The sequence below is a fragment of the Olea europaea genome, chromosome 14 (assembly GCF_002742605.1).
Source record: "Olea europaea var. sylvestris chromosome 14, O_europaea_v1, whole genome shotgun sequence".
NCBI classification, from domain to species: domain Eukaryota; kingdom Viridiplantae; phylum Streptophyta; class Magnoliopsida; order Lamiales; family Oleaceae; genus Olea; species Olea europaea.
This window is the reverse complement of record NC_036250.1, coordinates 9,991,430-10,011,199: the sequence shown is the minus strand read 5'-3', so window position 1 is coordinate 10,011,199 and position 19,770 is coordinate 9,991,430. Positions and strand designations below refer to the sequence as shown.

At 40.5% G+C, this 19,770-nt stretch overlaps 1 pseudogene; it reads left to right on the top strand.

Annotated features, from left to right (window-relative positions):
• Positions 1 to 5,186: 5,186 nt before the first annotated feature.
• LOC111409490 lies at positions 5,187 to 19,770 on the top strand (annotated as a pseudogene).

Here is a 19,770-nt window from a genome sequence, read left to right as displayed (position 1 = left end):
AAGAATGACTAAATTTTATAATAAAAAAGTTATAGCCAAGTCGTTCAACTTGGGTGAACTGGTTTGGAAAACAGTACTCCCTTTGGATAGCAAAGATCCAAAGTATGGCAAATGGTCTCCCAATTGGGAAAGACCATATAAAGTGAATAATGTATTGCCTAATGGAGCCTATCATTTGAAAGATTTAGACGGCACCAAGCACATGAGGTTCATTAATGGCAAATATTTGAAAAAGTATGTTCCTTCCTTATGGGAAAGTGAACAAATAAAAGCGTAACCAACTCGCATTGAATGATCGTAGAGTAAAAAGGGCCAGAGCGAAATACGTTCAAATAAGTTCCTTTATTATCGAATGTTCATTACAAAGCTGCGAAATACAAGATGCTAAATGCTCTATAAACTACGATTAAGAGAAGACTAATCCCCCGGTCGATCACCGAGTAAGAGGGGGTACTGGCCTTGATCGTCATCCTGATCGCACTGCTGCAAAGGCAAGCAAAGAGGCCAAGAAGCACTCTCAGCAAGCAGAAAGGAAGATGAAGAGCCCTCACATTACCTACCTAAATGCATCGCTGCAACGACGGGCAAGGAGGCTGAGAAGCACTCTCAACAAGCAAGGTGGCCTGCAAGCACCCCAAAAATTGTCTTCCATCATTGAACTCCTTGTAGGAACGGAGACAATGGGAAGAACTTTGCTGCTGGCCAAAGAATATTTCCTATATCTCCCATACCAAAGGTGACATCAAGAAAGATGACAAAGTGGGCGGATCATATGATCCATTTCCATGGAAAACATAAGTTTTGGATTGATTGTCAGAAATGCCAAGCAATGGCAGCAAATTGGTTTTTTTTTTAAGAAGAAAATGGAAATGAAGATGGAAAGTATGAAGTATATGTGCATTTATAGGAAGGTGAAAGTGAAAAGACAGAATATGATGTGCATTTATAGGGGGGTGAAGATGAAAAGACAGAATATGAGCAGTCATATTCGTGTCTAGTAAATGGGATTAAGTGGCCCAAAGTCGGGCAGAAATATCAAGAAAAAATGTGCAAAAATTTTAGCATAAAGCAGTTAAATGCCTGAGCGATTGACGATTAAAAAACGAACGTCAATAAATACACAAGAGGCTAAAATAGTTATTCATTAACAATGATGGCTGCTATTATATCAGTACAAGGTTACAAAGGGAAAGTCAAATGCGAAATTACAAAAAGAAAAAGTTAAGGCATTATATGTCTTAATTACAGTTCGCCCCATACCAAACGAATTCTTTCCCTAAGTCTCCTCCAGTCCTCGCTCTGCCGAGAAAAAGTGATGTTCAATTCAGCCACAACATCATCATCAACTTCCAACTTCTTATACTACTCGACCAAAGACTTAGTTCGCTCAATTCCTTGGGAGACATTACGCTTTTTAGCAGCCATTCTCGCATTGCAGTCGTCCATCTTGGCTTGAAGCTCCTTCATCTGAGCAGCCAAACTAGTCATCAAAGAGTCTTCAATCATGACTTCGGAAGAGATTTCTTTCAACTCGTCCTCAGCTTTGTTGATCTCCAGAAGCAAAGACTCTTTTTCAGATACGGCGCAAAGATATTGAGTACTTTTGGCCTTCAGTTCAACATTCTTGGCCAGTAAGGAGAGGACCTCGGAATGAACAACTTTCAACGTCGCTTTAAAATCAGCAGAAAGATTGAGCGACGAAAGTGTCAGTGCTTGCTCCAATTTCGCATTCAAATGCTCAAGCTTATCCTTATGCTTGGCAGCACTAGCCTTACTGATGTCCATATCCATGAAGGACACATACTCAAATATCGACTGCTTAAGGAACTCCATATCTTCCTCTGAAGAAGCAGAAGGACAACTGGCTTAAGCAGGGCGAGATGTCTTGACTTGCCCCCAGGAAGTGAACAAGTCTTGAATGGAACGCACAATTTTATCAGCATCCTGCAAAGAAAATCGCCAATATTGAAGGTTTCCACTACACTAAACAAAGTGGAGGTAAAGGTGAAGCAAAGATTACCTCATCAGCAATCTTGGAAGATGGCATATCCCCAGCCAAATCTGCCACCTATGGCTCCACCATTCGTGAGGACTTCCCCTTGTCTAATCGAGAAAACCTTGCCGCAACGGGCAGACTCATGGGAACATCTGCAGAACTCAAAAGGCAACAAATCAACACCAATAACACAAGCAAAGGTAAAGCATCAAAAAACAAATTACCTTCTGCTTCGACGTTTGGGGGGTCAACGCCCTGGGAAGAAGGTGGCTCGTCATTGGTTGTGATGAAGATTCTAGGACTGAAGATTTCTCTTTAAGTGTAGTCCCTTCATCAGCTGGTTTGGATGAAGCAGCCCCAACAGAGGATGATGGAGCAGGAGCTGCCAACACCAAAGCCTTCAAGGGAGAGGTTGAACTTTTCTGAGAAGTCCAAATAAACTATCAGCACATGAAAAAGTCTCAAGTATGGAAAGGTATGCTTATGAGTAAACCAATTTAATTACCTTCCTCCTGATGATGAGAGGGGTATCATCATCAGCATCAGCATCATCCTCCAAAATGGGAGACGCTGAGGCTGGCCGTTTGCGGTTTGGGGCACTTTTAGCTGCAGTAGGCTTGGCAGGAAGAGAAGTCGATGGACGGGCAGATTGTTTAGCACAAGCAGAGGAAGAGGGACTCCTAATGGACACAGGAGTGACCAAAACAGTAGAGGTGGAAGAAATGTTTGGCTGGTCTAGTGAATGGAAAGCACAATTGGCATCAGTCGCAAACAATCTGCGCTTCACTAACGGCCAGAGTCGTTCAAAAAGGGGATGGATGGCACGGCTAGGATTGAAGGGGGCTAATGAAAAGCTGCTCGTTAAAAGAAGATTGCAAGCATTTATAGCCTCTGCCTTATTAATGGTGTGGAAGCAGTCTATCAAATTCCTTGAATAGCAAGGGAGAACGGGCCAAGTTTAGCCAAAACCAAGTTGGCGAGCAAAAAATTGGAGAGCATATATTTCTACCCCAGCCTTGGCATTGGTCCCAGTCAAAATATCATGAAACAACTCTCTTCCGGTCAAAAACTGAATCCAAACAAACAAGGAAGTGTTCGCACTATCCAGAGTGGATGGAGGTTGCATATAATCTGGAGTCAAAAAAGGAGGAAAAGGAAAGAAGGAAGGGATTGAATCCAAAGTATAAAAGAATGAAAAAATATCTCTTCTGGACATATTTACACAAGTCAGGGGCTCAATGGCTAGCCCATAGCAACTAGCAGAAGGACTAGAAAAAGATGGAGCACCAAGCGATGAAAAATAGACTCTCAACCACATTTGAGTGAACCAAAGAGGCCAACTGCCAGTGGGAGATGCACCATTCTTCAATTGGGATTGAAGAGAAGCCATGCCTCTATAAAGGCAGCTAAAAAGAAAGAACACAAATTCAGAGGCCTACCACGCGCCAATTCGTGCATTATAGGTAAATAGCTCATGGAGGGCTTTATACTTGGCACACACAAAATGTATTTACAAAGCCAACTCAGAAGAAAGGCCACTCGCTCAGTATGGAAGACTCAACGCTCGAGTGCTTATGAAAGGTTTGCAGGCTTGAATAAGATTCGGTGAGATCTCTATCAAATTTTGGGGCAACACCAGAAATCAAAATACCAGGGAAAATGGTATCGCCCAAAGGTGGCAGATTTACTAGGGCCCCAACATCCCTTAAAGTAATGGACATGGGACCAAGAGGAAAAATAAAAGTATTATACTCAGAAGACCAAAAACTTAAAGCGATTGGAAAAAGTACTGGGTCAAAAATAGGGGGTTGAAGAGAGATTTCTAACAAATCAGAAATCCTAGTATTATCAAAAATTTCCTTAGTAGGACCATAGTCCACAAGGCGAGCATGCCATCTACGAAAAACGACATCAGATTTAAGCTAAGTGCGAATACCTCTTTCGCGAAGTGGCCCCAGCGACAAAGAATTTAGAAACGGAGGGCCCTGAGTACACGACCGACCGCCGCTTGTTCGATGGCCTCGGCATTGTTGAATAAAGGACCTAGATAGAACTCATTAAGTTCGACATTGGCTGGTGCAAGGAAGTTCGGAGTTATATATGGCCGAGTAAGGAGTTTCTGAAAGTCTTCGAAACTGAAGAAGTCACCAGACTGGGATTGTGAAACAGCCATTAGGGACGAAATAGAGTTTTTCAGAGTTAAGTAGCAGAGAAGCAAGGAGATAAACAGTAATATTGCGAGAGAGGCGCGAAAAAATGAGGCGTGATTTAGTGGTGTAATGAAATAGCGTATTTGGGGGTTATAAGGGTTTGCAAACGTCGCACCTTTTCAGGCTATGGAAGAAAACAATGATTGAAATTCTTGAGAATTTCAAATATTGTTGGGAAACACAAAGTGAATATGGCAAAAATTAATAATTGGTATTAATTCTGCCATATTGGGGGGTAATTGTTGACACACAAAAAGTTCATCCCCAAAATCAAATAGCCCAAAAGAACGACCCAATCAGGCAATGCAGGATAAATGCCCAAATAGGGAAGCCCATGAATGCGGTAATACCATCGCCCAAGGTTGCAAGTCGCCCAAGATTTGAGTGAATGAATTGCCATGCAGTCGCCCAGAGCTGTGACCCTGCTCTCGTCCAAACATTCGAGTCGCCCAGTATCTTAGCAAACATAAGATGTTATGGTTACCCAAAAGTGCAGTTAATAAAGCAGTTATTGGGTAGTCCTATCACGTTCCATGATTCAAGGAATTCAATTGAAAACGGTTGAACGACAAAAGTAATGGTAGCAGTTAGAGAAGGCAGTTTCATGACAAGTTGGCCACTACAAGGAAAGTGGGCAGTTATAGAGCGATCAAGCAGTTTTTAAGCGGTTGATCACGAAGAGATCATCCAGGGAGTATAAAAGGAAGAAAAGACATAGAGCAAAGGCCCCCGAATCAAACACTCTCAAACAGAGAATATGTAACTTTAAATTTTTTAGTTTAGATTTAAACACTTCTTTTTCAGTAACTTGTGTGCTTGCGCCCCTTGGAAGCATTCTGTTTTTATTTTCCAATTGTAGAGTCATTGCCAATAAAAACACCCCTTTTTGGGACTTTGTCTCAAGAGGTTTGTCCCTTACACAATCGTCTGATCCCTTTTTAATTGTTAGCGATTAACCCGCGCGAAACGGATATAACTAGATGTCTAGGAACTATATAATTGGGAGAGAATTGTACAAGCCGTACTAAAGAGAGACTAGTATCGACAACTTGCTTATGCTTCCTCAGGGGGATCAAGTTCCATTTCTTCCAGTACAGAATCTGATTATGACAATAACATCTCAAGATATAAGCTGTATCAGAACATATTTGTGGACAGGCAGAAAGGGGATCTCATGGGTCGTGGATCATTTAAATCTGTTTATGAAGGAATTACCTGGTAAGTGCCCTTTTCACCTTTTTTCCTGGGTGCTAAGTTGCATTGAAATTGTTGAGCATGGACCCGTATTTATAACAACCGGGTTTTGCATTTTATTTCTAAAATTTTGAACTCCTATTTCTTATTTATTTTGACAGCAAAAAAACTATAGAATTGTTCATCAAATAATGGAACTATGGATTCTTTTAATCTGATGTTCTACTTTTCAGTAAAATTCTAAATTCTTCATCAATTAAGAAAGAAAAGTTTGTAGTTTGTGTTTTGCGCGGGTTATTCGCTAACAATTAAAAAGGATCAGACGATTGTGTAAGGGACAAAACCTCTTGAGACAAAGTCCCAAAAAGGGGTGTTCTTTTATTGGTGATGACTTTACAATTGGAAATTAAAAACAACATGCCTCTAAGGGGCGCAAGCACACGAGTTACTGAAAGAAAAGTGTTTAAGTCTAAAAACTAAGGAAATGAAAATTACATGTTCTCTGTTCGAGAGTTTTTGATTCGGTCAGTTGCTTCTATGTCCTTTCTCCCTTTTATACTTCATGGACGATCTCTTTGTGATCAACCGCCCTAAAAACTGCTTGATCGCCCTATAACTGCCCACTTTCTTCGTAATGGACAACTTGTCATCAAAACTGCCTTTTTTAACTGCTGCCATTACTCTTTATCGTTCAACCGCTTTCGATTGAATTCCTTGAATCGTGGAACGTGATAGGGCTGCGTTAATAACTGCTCTGATAACTGCACTTCTTGATGACCACGACGCTTTCTGTTTGTTAAGACCTTGGGTGACTTGAAGGTTTGGGCGAGAATAGAGTAACAGTTCTGGGCGACTTGCAAACTTGGGTGATGGTATTATCGCGTTCTTGGGCCTCCTTATTTGGGCCTTCATCTTGATTTGTTTGATTGGGCTTCGTTCTTTGGGCTATCTGATTTGGGAATCCTCCAATTGGGCTTCACTCCTTGGGCTGTTCGATTTGGGCTGAATTTTTATGTGTAAACAATTACCCCCCAATATGGCAGAATTAATAATAATTATTAAATTTTGCCATATTTACTTCGTGTTTCTAGCAACATTCGAAATTCCCAAGAATTTCAATCATTGTTTCCTTCTATAACTTGAAAAGGTGCGTCGTTTTGCAAACCCTTATAACCCTCAAACACTAAATCATGCCTCAAATTTTTCGCGTCTCTCTCAAGTTTTACTGTTCATCCTTGCTTCCCTGCTACGTAACCCTGAAAAACTTCGTTCCTTCTCAAATGGCTGCTTCACAATCTCAAGCTGGCGACTCCTTTAGTTTTGATGACTTTCAGAAACTTCTGAGTCGCCCATACATAACTCCAAGTTTTCTCTCACCCGCCGATGTTGAACGTAATGAGTTCTACTTGGGTCTCTTCTTCAACAATGCAAAGGCAGTTGAACAGGCGGCTGTGGGTCAGCTGTTTCCTTGCACTCAGGGCCCTCCATTTCTGAACTCTCTACCGCTGGGGCCACTTCGCGAAAGAGGTATTCGCACTTGGCCTAAATCTGATGTAGCTTTCCGTAGGTGGCATGCTCGCCTTGTGGGTCGTGGTCCTACTAAGGCACTTTTTGATAGCGCTAGGATTTCTGATTCGTTAGAAATCTCTACTCGCCCCCTACTTTTGATTCAGCACTCTTTTCGATTGCTTTGAGTTTTTGGTCCCCTGAGTATAACACCTTTATTTTCCCTCTTGGCCCCATGTCTATTACCTTAAGGGATGTTGGGGCCTTGGTGAATCTACCACCCTTGGGCGATACCATTTTTCCTGGTATCTTGGTTTCTGGTGGCGCCCCAAAGTTTGGTAAAAACTACACCGATTCTTATTCAAGCCTGCAGACCCTTCACAATCATTCGAGCGCTGAGCCTTCCCATACTGAGCGAGTGGCCTTCCTTTTCGTTTGGCTTTGTAAATATGTTTTGTGCGTGCCAAGCATAAAGCCCTCCCTGAGTTATTTACCTATAGCGCACGAATTGGCGCGTGGCAGGCCTTTGAATTTATGTTCTTTGTTTTTGGCTGCCCTTTATAGAGGCATGGCCTCTCTTCAAGGTCAATTGAAGAATGGTGCATCTCCCACTGGCAGTGGACCTCTTTGGTTCACTCAACTGTGGTTGAGATCCTATTTTCCATCGCTTGGTGCTCCATCCATCTCTCGCTCCTTTGCTAGCTGTTATGGGCTAGCCATGGAGCCCTTAGCTCCTGTAAATATGTCCAGAAGGGACATTTTTTCATTCTTTTATTCTTTGGATTCAATCCCTTCCTTTTTTCCTTTTCCTCATTTTTTGACTCCAAACTATGTACATCCCCCTTCCACTATAGATAGCGCGAGCACCTCCCTGCTCATTTGGATCCAGTTTCTAACCGGAAGGGAGCTATTTCATGATATTCTAACTGGGACCAATGCCAAGGTGGGGGTAGAAATTTATGCTCCCCAATTCTTTGCTCATCAGCTTGGTTTTGGCCAAACTTGGTCTGTTCCTCCTTGCTATTCAAGGAACTTAGTTGACCGTTTTTATACCATTAATAAGGCGGAGGCAGAGGCTATAGATGCTCGTAATCTTCTTTTGACCAGCCATTTTTCATTAGCCCCTTTTAATTCTAGCCATGCCATTCACCCTCTTTTTGAACAACTCTGGCCGTCGGTGAAGCGCAGATTATTTGCGACTGACGCCAATCGTGCCTTTCATTCATTAGACCAACCGAGCATTTCTTCTCCTCCTCCTGTTTTGGTCACTCCTTTGTCTGTTCGGAGCCCTTCTCCTTCTCGTCGCACTAAATAGTCTGCTCGCCCATCTTCTTCTCTCCCTGCCAAGCCTACTACAGCCAAGAGTGCCCCAAGCCATAAACGGCCAGCCTCAGCATCTCCCATTCTGGAGGATGATGTTGGTGATGATGCCCCTCTTATCGTCAGAAGGAAGGTAACTAAATTAATTTACTTACAAGCATACTTTTCCTTACTTGAAACTTTTCTGTGTGCTGATGATCTTTTGGACTTCCCAGAAAAGTTTAGCCTCTCCTTCAAAGGCTTTGGCATCAACAGCTCCTGCTCCATCATCTTCTGCTGAGACTACTTCATCCAAACTAGTTGATGAGGGGGCTACGCTTAAAGAGACATCTTCAGTCCCGGAGTCCTCATCACAACCCATGGATGAGCCACCTTCTTCCCAGGGCGTCAACCCCCCAAACATTGAAGCAGAAGGTAATTCAGTCTTTTGATGTCTTACCTTTGCTTGTGCTGTTGGTTTCTGATTTGTTGCTCTTAAGTTTTGCAGATACTCCTATGAGTCCGCCCGTTATGGCAACATCTTCTCGCTCAGACAAGGGGAAGTCCTCACGAATGGGGGAGTCGTTGGTGGCAAGCTTGGCTGAGGGCATGCCATCTTCTACGATTGTTGATGAGGTAGTCTTTGCTTCACTTCTATTTCTATCTTGTTAGTTGTAGTGAGGATCTTTATTATTGGCAATTTTCTTTGCAGGACGCTGACAAAATTGTGCTTTCTATCCAAGATTTGTTCGCTTCCTGGGGGCAAGTTCAGACGTCTCGCCCTGCTCCATCTGATCGTCCTGCTGCTTCTTCAGAGAAAGATTTGAAGTTCCTCAAGGAGTCGATATTTGGGTACGTATCCTTCATGGATATGGATATTGGAAGGGCTAGTGCTGCCAGACACAAGGACAAACTTGAGCACTTGAGTGCGAAGTTGGAGCAAGCACTGACGCTTCCGTCGCTCAATCTTTCTGTCGATTTTAAAGCGACGTTGAAGGTTATCCACTCCGAGGTCCTTTCTTTGCTGGCCAAGAATACTGAACTAAAGGCCAAAAGTACTCAATATCTTTGAGCCATAGCTGAGAAAGAGTCTTTGCGTATGAAGATTAACAAGGCTGAGGATGAGTTGAAAGAAATCTCTTCCGAAGTCATGGTTGAAGACTCTTTGATGGTTAACTTGGCTGCTCAGATGAGGGAATTTCAAGCCAAAATGGACGACTGCAGGGCTAGAATGGCTGCTAAAAAGCGCAACGCCTCCCAGGGAATTGAGCGAACTAAGTCCTTGGTTGAGCAGTACAAGAAGTTGGAAGTTGATGATGATGTCGCGACTGAATTGAACATCACTTCCTCTCGGCAAAACGAGGATTGGGAAAAACTTAGGGAACGAATTCGTTCAGTATGGGGTAGACTGTAATTAAGACATATAATGTCTTTTTTTTTCTTTTGTAATTCGATTTTTTCCCTTTGTAACTTTGTTCATCATTAATGAATATTAACTTCTTGTGCATTTATTTGACGTTTGTTTTTTAGTCGTCAATTCTTTAAGCATTTAACTGCTTTGTGCTAAAAATCTTGTTCATCTTCTTTTGATATTCCCACCACTTTTCCCAAGACTTTGGGCTATTTAATTCCGTTTATTAGGCAGAAATGTGGCTGTTCATATTCTGTCTCTTCGTCTCCACCCCCCTATAAATGCTTCGCATTTTCCATCTTCTATTTTCATTTTCTTCTTCGAAACTAATTTGTTGCCATTGCTTTGGCATTCTGACAATCAATCCGATCCAAAATGGACTGTTTAGTCCGCCCATTTCTCTATTTACCTTGATGTCACCTTTGGTGTGGAAGGTATAGGAAATATTTTTTGGCCAGCAGCGAAGTTTTTACCTTCAAAATTCTTCCCATCGTCTCTTTGTTCTTCATAAGGAGTCGATGATGGAAGGCAATTTTTGGGCTGCTTGTGGGCCACTTTGCTTTTGTAACTTAAAGTCCATTCAAGACTCCTTAATTATTCTTTTACCAATTACTGGCTCCTCCAGGGCCACTATATTTGGCCTCATCTGTTTGAACATCTCAGTGAGTGCGTCCACTGAGAACGGTTCTTTGCTTTGCGCGACAACCTGAGTTTCTTCCCCGTCTTGCACTACTCTGACAGGTCCATAGTTTCCTTCGTACATGAATTTTTCCACCGAGTTTGCTTCTGCGACAAAAGGCCTATGATCGGCCTGTACCACCTCAGCTTCGCCTTTGTCATTCCAAAAGATCAGGCATTGATGGAGCGATGAGGGTATACAGCGACTTCCGTGTATCCAATCTCTTCCTAGTAGCACGTTGTAACTAATAGGACTGTCTATTACAAAGAAAACAGCGGTCCTAATAGTTGTCCCTATAGTTATGTCCAATGGCATAACTCTCTTAGCTGAAGTTGCTCCTCCATTGAAGCTAGTGAGGATGACTTCTGTAGGAATCATGTCACCCTCTGTCTTTGCGAACTTCCTCATCATCCTAGATGGAATGGTGTTTATAGCTGCTCCATTGTCGACAAGCACTTTTGCCACTGGGACGCCGTTAACTAGAGCTTTAACGTATAATGGCCTCAAGTATTTTGTCAATTTCATGGCTGGCCGTTTAAAAATAACCTTTTTGGCAGCCTCTATTTCTACTTCCTGCTTGTTTTCTATTGAATTATCCCCCTGTGACAAATTGACGTGCAGTATATCACGCTGATCTTCTGTCTCTTGAACTTCTTTCCTACTTCTTTCTAATGCTTCCTCATCAGTTATCCAACTTGTGGGAGGGGGCATTATTCTTGGAGGTGACCCATACTTTTCAGAGCGAGGCGCTCTCTTCTTCCTTTTGGGTGTCCCGTACAGTACGTAGAAATCGAAAGAACGCCCAGATGGTTCTTCCAACAAGTCTACTTCACAAACTCCCTCTTGATGTAGTTGCTTAAACAGAGTATTGCGCGATACTCCTCTCTTTTTTCTTTCTGCTTCTAAGTCGATTTCTTCTTCAATATCTGTCATCCCGTCGTCCTCCTCATCGTTGTAGGCCTCTCTAGAAGTCTGGCCTTCTTCACATACCAGCACGCAGGCTTCCCCTTCGTTGTCCTCCCTCTCTTCTTCTTTTTCTTTATTCTTGAATTCATTAGCCAGTAAGTAATTATTGGCCACGACAGGAGGCAACGTACTGAATTGGATAGTGAGGGACTGATCTGGATCTTCTTCATCCCTTCTATCTCGCTCAAACCTTGATCTCCCAGAAGAAGTTTCTGGTAGTTCCTTCATTGATTCATCTGTGCCGGTCTCTTCATTATTTTTGAGGATATTTTGATTGGCTACCTTGAGTAGTATAGGCGCTTTAGGATGTGGCATTCCCTGCTGCTGCCTCATCATCCGTCCGTAGTTTCGTTGAAAATGCCTTTGTTGGGTCCTAGTCATCTCATCGAAGGGTATTGCCCTTCCTACACTGTACTGGAATGAATGCCATACATTTGGCCGACGAGGTTGCGGCCTGAATGTTCTTCCATTATCTGCTGGCCTGAACTGCCTCTCAAAAGGCGGTCCTCTATAAAATGACGTTCCTCGCCCTTTACCAGGTTGAGTGTTTGGGAAGAAGGTAGGATGATGAGGATGCTGCCATGTCCCTGGTTTCTCTGTATTTCCATTCACTTCTCTTTTACACCTTTCACACAGGACGTTTTCGTCCTTTTTTGGTTCTTTTCCCTTGATTCGTTCAAATATACTGGGATGTGGTCTAGGATCTTCTTCTCCATCATCTACTACCAACTTGAATTTTGGCAACTTGTTCTTGAATCCAGATGTCACCATGTTTACTCCAAGTGGCTGTAGGAAAGGATTCTCGTCTACTGCCATCTTTTTCTTATCATCGAACGTAATTTGTCATGATTCAATGGCATCCTGCAATATATGGCGGAAAACCAAGCAATTGTTAGTCAAATGTGACCATGCATTATGCCACTTACAATATTTTTTACCCTTAATTTGTTCAGGGTTTGGCAATTTGTGCTTATCGCTCAACTTTATCTGCTTATCCCTATACAATTTATCGAATATAAGGTCAACTTTGGTCACGTCGAACGAGAACGTTCTAGCCTTTATGTTTCCATCTTTTATAGGCTCATCTTTGCTCGATGGTCTAGGCTTGGCCATTGTGGGACAAGTATATGTATCCCCTTTGACCAATTCGGCCAAACACATTTTGGCCTGATCGTATGACTCGTCGTCGATGGTATGAACGTCAAAATTTGGGTCTTTGTAATAAGTCCCTTTACTAGAATTTTTCATTTGTTCTTCCTCTCTTATCAGTCGCTCATATCTAATCACATTCGCACTTAACTGGAAAAGGTTAGGGAATTCCTTGTCCTGGAACTTCTTTTTTAAATCAAAGCTCAAGCAGCCCTGAGCGATTTTGACAAATTCTTTTTCGGGCAGAGGTACAAAACATTTGCTTCTTGCTGTCTTGAACCTTTGGAGAAAACTTTCTGCCCATTCGTTTGGCATTTGACGTAGGTTCGCCAAATCAGCCAAAGTGACTTCAGACTTAGTTTTATAAAACTGAGCGTAAAACAACTGTTCCAATTGTTTCCATGTTTGAACAGAGTTTGCTGGCAAGTTGATGAACCAAGAGAAAGCTACTCCTGTTAACGAACTAGGGAAAAGCCTCATTTTATGGTAATCGGTTACATCACCACTTTGCAATGTGAATCGCCCTATGTGTTATAGACTAGACACCTCTCCTAAACCGGTAAACAGTGAGAATTCTGGCACTTTGTACCCTCTAGGCCATGGATATGCTTGGTCTACCCAATCAGGATATGGCTTTGTGTACGTTGGCCTAATGACGGGACGCACCCCAAAAGCCATCTGATCCTGTACAATTTCCATAATCTGGTTCCTCAACATGACATTGGGGTCATATGGAATTCCTACAGGTTGGTTAACCGGTTGATTTGTATGAGGCCTGATATTTGGTCCTTGATTGACAACAAAATTACCATGATTAGGGCCATTACTATTAGCCTGAACATCTATTTCCTCATTACCACGTGGAATATTCTGTCCATTGTTTAGGACATTATCTCTCACGTTCGGATTACCCCTCAAGTTAGGCATACCACTACCATTGTTTTGATTTGGCACTGTAGTACCCCCTTGGTTTGAAGTAGAGGGACCAGAAAGCGGTTCTACCCCTTGATTCGGATTTAGGACCGAGGGATTATGTCCTACGATTGTCCTAGTTTGAAAGTGATTTGTAAGAGGTATAGCCGGTTGACATATTTGGCCTACTAACTTATTCATTGTTTTGTTCAACGTCTTTAGTTGTTTAGCCATGTTGTCATAGTGTACATTCCCATTTTGCGTAAATCTTTACATATTATGAATACTTCGAAGATTTACCTGTTCAACGACGTCTTGCGTGAGTTCTCCAAGTAATGCACGCATGGTTCGAGGACTCAACTTCGTCATTGGTTCGTAACGACTGCTACTGCTCTGATTCTGTCCATCTGTTCGTGGAGAGGCATGCTGCTTCTCATATCGCTCGATCACAGACTGGATTCCTCCCTGACTTGCTGCTTCCTTATCGGATCTCTGAGGCATATTGTTTCCCCTTTTGTACTTTCAACACCTAACACCACTGTCCCACCGGGCGTCCCAAATTGTTTCGCGCGGGTTATTCGCTAACAATTAAAAAGGATCAGATGATTGTGTAAGGGACAAAACCTCTTGAGACAAAATCCCAAAAAGGGGTGTTCTTTTATTGGCGATGACTTTACAATTGAAAATTAAAAACAACGTGCCTCTAAGGGGCACAAGCACGCGAGTTATTGAAAGAAAAGTGTTTAAGTCTAAAAACTAAGGAAATGAAAATTACATGTTCTCTGTTCGAGAGTTTTTGATTCGGTCCTTTGCTTCTATATCCTTTCTCCCTTTTATACTTCATGAACGATCTCTTTGTGATCAACCGCCCTAAAAACTGCTTGATCGTCCTATAACTGCCCACTTTCTTCGTAATGGCCAACTTGTCATGAAAATTGTCTTTTTTAACTGCTGCCATTACTCTTCATCGTTCAACCGCTTTCGATTGAATTCCTTGAATCGTGGAACGTGATAGGGCTGCGTTAATAACTGCTCTGATAACTGCACTTCTTGATGACCACGACGCTTTCTATTTGTTAAGACCTTGGGCGAGTTGAAGGTTTGGGCGAGAATAGAGTAATAGCTCTGGGCGACTGTATGACACTCCATTCGCTCAGATTCTGGGCGACTTGCAAACTTGGGCGATGGTATTACCGCGTTTTTGGGCCTCCTTATTTGGGCCTTCATCTTGATTTGTTCGATTGGGCTTCGTTCTTTGGGCTATCTGATTTGGGAATCCTCCAATTGGGCTTCACTCCTTGGACTGTTCGATTTAGGCTAAATTTTTATGTGTCAACAGTTTGAAAGATTTCCTTTCCTTGCAATGGATTGGCTTCTTCCCGATAAAGGCAGATAAAGAGCCACTCTAGTGGTTCAATAGATTCCAACTGCTGCCAGATAATGGTTGCTTTTAGAGAATTATTTGTTCAGACAACAAATCTTTCAAATGTTATTGTCTATAATGGATTTTTTTCCCCGTTTATTTGTGGTAAAAGATCCAAAACTTGGTCTTGAAGAAAACTAAAATTTAGATAAAGAACCTTTCAACAACAATCGAGTGAAAAAAAAAAGTTCATTTATCCTGTAATATCGTTGCACAATTCTCTCTTATGAAAGAACACTGTTAAAAAGCTTTGCACTTGTTTGGAGTACCACAAATTCAGATGAATTCTTGTTGCGATAATATACCAATTTTTTTTTTAATATATATATCTGCTTTTTCTGCAGCGATGGATTCTTTTTTGCTGTGAAGGAAGTATCTTTGCTTGACCAAGGGGATGAAGGAAAACAAAGGATCATCCAACTTGAACAGGTTTAGCTGCCAGTGCTTTGTTTAATTGTTCACTTGACTTCTCACCTATTTCTAGATTCATTCTCTCAATGGCTCTGATAATTATTTGCTGTAAAACTCTCCACCTTTCCCTCAGCTCGTTTCTTTAATATATGTTTTCTTCTTGCCCATTCAGGAAATTGGTCTTCTAAGTCAGTTTGATCATGAGAATATTGTCCAGTATTACGGCACGGAGAAGGTATACCCTTTTGCAAATTAACTGTACATGTTCTCTATTATAATCATTATATTTTTCAGGTGAAGGGTGGAGGATGAGCATTTCTTGCTTTTAGCGTCGGTTTCCAGCTTATATTTGTTTCTTCAATTTCGGCATCACTGTTAAAAGATTCTTTCCTTTTCCTTTTGCAAGATGCTTGGATTTTTATTCACAGAGATGGTAGAAATTGAAGTACAAGATATAGAGAACTTCTTGTGTTGTCCACTATTTGAAAAATGTTGACAAAATTGAAGCTCACTGAGATGGAATCTTCTACCGAGCTTAACTTTTTCTCTCTTTTTTTCCCCTTCAGTCTTTCAATAACATCTTAATTTTCCTTGAGTATATACTCCGTTTCAAATTTTGATTGAATTTTTTTTTCCTCACATCAAGATTAAAGTGCTGAAAGTCATATTTTTTATTTCACAGGTTGAATCACATCTTTACATCTTCCTTGAGCTGGTTACTAAAGGATCCCTTCTGAGCCTTTACCAGAAGTACAACCTCCGAGATTCGCAGGTCTCCGCATAGACTAGACAGATTTTACATGGCTTGAAGTATTTGCATGACAAAAATATGGTCCACAGGTGATTGAACCAAACAACTCCATGTTTCTGGTTTTAGTGATTTATTGCTTTGTTCCAAAAAAATTGGTTATGTTTTAAAAGATATTTATACATTAAATCATAATTTTTTTACCCATTCATGTGTTGTATATTTCAATTGAGTTTTGAGTATTTGCAGAGTTGCAGTTACACTTCTCATTAACCATTCCTTAGGGGCTGAGGATGACTACACATTTGTGTACATCATGTATTCACTACAAATCTTCTTCTTCATCCCATTATTTTTTGATATTTAAAAATTTTGACAGTCGCTTTCTTTACTTACATCAAGCATATTCACTAGAGATCGACCTGTAATATTTCCTTCTTGTTCTGCAATATGGTAGGAGAATGTAGTTAAGATAAGATCAATAATCCCATGCATGCGAATCTGTAGCGGTTTTTATAGTATGCATTCTGTTGTCTGGATTAAGAAACTGAAGCAGGATCAACCAATTTGTAGATTCTTTCTCTAACCTTGGTAAGAGTCACCAGCTATGAGCATGTTTTGATAAAACTTAAGAAAGTTACTCTTACAAAAGTAAGGGAACACTCTTCTGTTAAAAAATTCTAAAAAAGTTTTTTATTTTAAAGCTTCAAACATGTCTAGCTGAGCATGGAAGTTTACTTTTTCTGGGGGCTTTGTCCAACATGCTTATATTGTTCCAAGAATAATGCTACTTTGTCAGAAAATATGTGATATAATGGTTGATATAATAAATGTTGGCAAGATATGATTAGTTGAAAAAATTGATTGTATTTCAAACAATCCAGTGATAGGTAACCACATGACATTATGTCAAGTATTATGTCAGCCATTATGTCTATGTAGCATGATTGTTGTTCCAAATTGCTAGTTGATAGTAGTGAAAAAAATTATACCACAAGGTTTTCTAAAATGTTTCACTTCTAAATTTTCTTGACAAGTGATCAAATTATGTCCTTTCATTTAAGCAGTTCATATTGAAATTGGCTAGTATCATATACTTGAAAGTGTTCCTTAAAACAGGTTGTCATTTTGTTTTATATTTTTCAAGCAAGGCTTCTTAGAATTTTATGGTTAATTGAACCGTCTCCAGGAAATTGGAAGCTAATATTACAAAAGCATTTGTCAGAGATTTTTTTATTAGAAAACTAAAATTTGGGGTGAGGACTCTGTTTTTGATTAATAATGTCTGTCTATTCTGGAATACTTTATTTTAGGCTGCACTGTAAACTTAACAGGCAAGAGAACTAAAAAAAGGAAGTTAGGTGAGTGGGTGACGAAGAAAGAAAGTTCGTTTGATTATCAGTAATATACGCAATTTCAAGCTATCCTTCTCTTTCTCCTCTTCCTCATTCCTTCTCTTTCCCCTTTTCCTCATTCATGCTTAAAAAGAAAAAAAGTGCAAATGTTTCGACGTGCTTCATTTATGCCAGCTGATTCTGTAACACTAAGATCTCACTTATTTACCTCTCTTGTTTCAGAGATATGAAGTGTGCAAATATATTGGTGGATGCAAATGGCTCGGTGACACTTGCAGATTTTGGCCTTGCGAAGGTTGCAGTCTCTAATTATCCCATCTTTTTTCTCCTTTTCAAAATAAAAATGCCCTCTTACTTTGCTTGGCAATATTTTACTGCGATTGTTGTTATGACAAATAAGTTTGTTAGTTGATTCATTGTGCAGGCCACAAAGTTGTATGATGTGAAGTCTTGCAAGGGGACTGCTTTCTGGATGGCTCCTGAGGTTTACCTTGACCCTCTTTTCTTAACATTTAAGTAGCCTGACTAGTTGATATGTTCATGATACTAACTTGTAACATATGTGCCAAAGGCAGATATGTGCATGATACTAACTTGTAAATTGATTTCTTGGATTCAATTATTTCCCTTTTCCTTTTAATGTGCCAAGGTCAAGGGAGATGAGATTCTATCTGCAAACATTTCCTGTTATGTTTTGCTCATTATCAATCTATGTTGCTGTAGGTGGTTAAGAGCCTGGGATATGGGCTAGCGGCAGATACATGGAGCCTTGGGAGCACTGTCTTGGAGATGCTAACCCGATGTTTTCCATGCTCCAATATGGAACCTGTAAGTAAAGCAGTTTTGTTCTGGATTTCCTTAAAACTAGAGCCCAGAGGCTTGTAGATACTTCTTTGTCATATTAAAGAAAAAACCATAACTTTTGAATCGCTACAGGTCATAATGCTTGCCGATAATTATATAATAAATTTAGCCTACATTTGTTTCATTTTTATAAACTGGCACTTTTATCTGCGCTTTTCAAAGACCCACATATACTAGTCATTTATCCACCACTCATATTATCTGTTTATAATTTAAACCGTTTGTAAACACTTCCCAAACATGTTCTTAGGATTTTTCTTAAACAATTTTGTTGGGTGGATATAAATATGAAGATATCTCCTCATTAGTATGATTTTTCTTGTGATATCAGCCGAGGGAATGTAATTTTTGGGACCCAGAGATACAGATGATATTTAATTTTGTTGGGTGGATATTACTCAGCCCCTATTTGATATTTGACATATATTAAATCAAAACTCTTTCTTCCTCAAACTCATTTTCAACTATATATTCACACAATAAAATATTTTGCATGTAAATCCTAAATTTTTTTAAACCACACATTCTTCGAAAAATCACAATTTCAAGCCTTTTGGAAAAAAAAAATTTCAATTCCAAGACTCATTGTCCCCAAAAAATTCATTAGATGTCAAACAGGGGCTCAATTGGTAACTGTACAATGCTGTTTTGGAGCATGACAGTGCATTCTCCCTGATCAACAGATGCAAGCGCTATATAGGATAGGAAGGGGTGAGCTACCGAGGATTCCCGTTTCTCTTTCCAGCGATGCTCGTGATTTTATCCTTAAATGTCCACAAGTTGACGCAAGTGCACGTCCAACAGCGTCTCTGCTCTTGGATCATCCCTTTCCCTTTGTGAAGCAACCGCTGCCAGCATCTACGGGCTCTGCTTCTCCTTACAATTTTGGCCAGCGGATATAAGAAAATCTTTTGAGGTAATAAAATAACTTAATTATCATTATCTAGTTGCATTGTCTTCTCTTAGTAAAAAGCCAACGTGGAATGCATAAGACCTGGAAGATTCTTTCATTCTCTCTGTAATTTACACAAATCAGTTCTTTTTCCTTCCATGGGTACCAAGAACGAAAAGAGGGAAGGAGAAAAAACAGGAAAAACTAAGTGACCCCAAGAAAATACGACTAGATGTTTCCCAACAAGTGACGCTATCTATCATCAGTAATGATCATCATCAGTTTAGGTGGTAGTTTGAAAATTGGACAATGAATCAGGGGCCTGCTGCACCCTAGACTAACGATGATCATTATTGATGATAGATAGCATTATTCTCCCTAGATAGAGCACTTGATGTACTCCACATGTTGATGAATGCTCTTCAACCTGATTCTTTCCTTCCAAGTTTGACACTGATCTTCCTATTGGACTACGACAATCTGTCGGTTTCCAGATTCCTATTGTGCATACAGGAGATGTTCAAAACTTTCTTGACTATCTCGGGGAAGGTTCTTTTTAAATTGTTTATATGCTGCGTGTGGAAGAAATCTTCCTTCCCAAACAGTTACCGTGCAATTATTTTCTTGTTTACTAGGGTGTTATGGAGTTGCTGTTCAACTTCTTTCCTACGGTTCTGGATTTAGCAATTATCAAATATTAAATGTATATAGTCAATCAACTACTTTATTAAACGAAAAGGGTGATATATCTTCTT